Genomic DNA, 2,500 nt, shown 5'->3' on the forward strand with positions numbered 1-2,500 from the left:
TCGTGACGTAGCTCCTTTAATATTGGGTTTTACTCGAGCGTTTTGATACCTACAGAATTATTAGTTACAAGACAGCACCTTAGTTTATGTTATGTCAAAAGAACTTTTCCATAGTCCTATGAAAAAGGTACCAAGTCGACAAAATATAGTGATTTGTGCAACAAACCTTGTTTAATTGATCTCTGCTCATTGGAACGGAATGCAGCAAAAGTCTGATATTTTGTTCATATTAGGGCTTGAGATATTTATCGTTGACATTATTTTAGTTTTCTGGAACAAAAGTGTGGTGGCTCTAACTTTAGAGTAGGTAGACGAAATCCTTAAGTGAACTGCTTAACTCCTTGCCATGCATATCACTTTGTGTTTTACGTTGTTGTATTTTTAATGCCTCTCTCTCTTCTTGAGTTGTTTTGATATTCTCGTCAATGTTGGGTAGATTAACTGCCTTTTTCAAGACACATAACTTAAACGGAAGCAAAAGGTCTATGGAATCAAAACTGTTGTTAAGTCAAGGTCAAAATAAAGTTGTGAATTATTTGTTCTGAATCATACGCCCCACTCTAGAGTATGCAACAATTTGATTTCTTTTGAATGTAACAGTTCCTGTTACGTTCTGCCTGTTCTGTTCCGTGCCATGAATTGCCTACTTATTGATTGGCTCCGATGTTTTATGGCCAGTGAGGGTGAGTCTAATGTTAAAACAATGAAGATATTAATGAAATTGAGATTTTATCGAGTGACCTCTGACATTGTACATGGTATTTCAAAACTCATTAATAATTCATAAAGGAAAAACAAAAGAAAGTAGTGTTTAATGAGTGTCTTTATACCTGATAAAGATACGGCTAGACTTTCTTTCCAATTTTGTAGAGCAAAGTAAGCCCAAGTCTAGATATTAGAGCAAGAATGAGTTGATCTACATGGGAGATTTTTAGGCTATTCAAAAAACGAGCAGGAGTGTACTGTCAGGTTAAAAAACTCGAGGCGAATCGTAATACTTATACCTCACCTTTTGAGGGAGTTATGTTACTAAATGTGGCCAAATTCAGCCGTGAGTGAAAAGATGCGAAAATGACCGAAATGAATACAGAGGGGGGGAAATGAACACAATTCCACTGTATTGAAAACTGTTTAACCTATCCGTTTATCAAAGCGAATGGAACGGGAAAGATGCGACATATTTGCTTGTTCTGAAACTGACCTTTTTTTAAAGCATGTTCAGTCGTGGTCAGTAAATGCGAAAACTAGCGCGAGAGCCACGACAAGAGTTGTTGGCCTATACTTTTCCATTCAAATAGCTTGGTCACGTGACTGTGACGTCAGCCATATAATTTAAGGTTTTAAGGTACTATTGTGGACATGTCTCATATTATGTAAGTTCATTACAGATGTGAACTTTATTACGCTTGTGTCCAAATGTTATTACAGATGGGACCTTTATTACGCTTGGGTCCAAATGTTATTACAGATGGGATCTTTATTACGCTTGGGTCCAAAAGTTATTACAGAGGGGACCTTTATTACGCTTGGGTCCATTTATTACACTTGTGCCTTCTACAAGCATCTTACAGACAAGTTACTCCACTTTCAAAACTTCACTGAAAAAATACCTTATCGAGTGAGCTATAAATTAAACTCGCCTGATCATGATATGGCAGCTTACATTAAATCATAATTAACTATGAGGAGCCCAATTTCTACGAGCTATTTAGCTTCTATTCAGCTTCCTCACCGCTCTACCTATTACAAAAGTTAAGCCACTTAATATCACATTTTATTTTGAACTATTTTTGTAGCTTTTCCTGTCCTGTAAATTTGCAATTTTGGTAATAATATATATATATATTTCCTTTTCTTTCTGTAATATTTATTCTATATGGCAAATGAAAATAAAGACAAAATAATAAAAATACCCAGCCCATTAAGAAACTTAGTAAACTGGTGAACAATCAGAGAAAACCTGATGACTATGTTGTGCAGATCTACGACCTGGAATCAACTGGATCTACAGGGAGAAAGGGTGTATTCCACTTATATTTTGCCAAACAGGACTATCGATCCTGGTGCCTCAAAGACAACTGGCCTCTCTATTGGGTACTTCACAAGGAGTTAACTGTCTGTGCAAGGATGGAAAAGCTGTAGAGGCAGCTGACAGAGGGACGGCATCAAACGGTTTCACTCAGTTCCTGAAGAGCCTGGGACCTCAGGCCACTCAAGGCATGACCATCTAAATAAATATGCATATTTTGATACAATGCTATTTAGAACGGTTTGCTTCTATCAATGATCCTGAAAATTGAACTACAAATGTAGCTTAATGGCCTTAGCAATATGAGTGCATTTTACAAGCTCAAATTTTCGTCACGTGACTAATGTGAATTAACAGTCAAAGTATTTACTCTAAAATGGGGAAAGGATGACGAAAGAGCAACAAGTTCTTTTAGGTACATTTCAGAGGCTATTAAAAAGGTTCTTATAAATTCGCCTTGTATGTGTATTT

General features: G+C 36.4%; 1 protein-coding gene across 1 annotated transcript in view; it reads right to left on the minus strand.

The window, feature by feature from the left end:
• The window catches only part of LOC140930660 (uncharacterized), a 3,146-nt gene extending 3,131 nt beyond the window's left edge, over positions 1 to 15 (minus strand). Inside the window, exon 1 of the mRNA XM_073380376.1 lies at positions 1 to 15. This exon is cut by the window's left edge and continues 219 nt beyond it. The gene's annotated coding sequence lies outside the window, so the exon portion shown is untranslated.
• Positions 16 to 2,500: the final 2,485 nt, after the last annotated feature.

The sequence above is a fragment of the Porites lutea genome, chromosome 3, assembly GCF_958299795.1.
Source record: "Porites lutea chromosome 3, jaPorLute2.1, whole genome shotgun sequence".
Classification (NCBI taxonomy): domain Eukaryota; kingdom Metazoa; phylum Cnidaria; class Anthozoa; order Scleractinia; family Poritidae; genus Porites; species Porites lutea.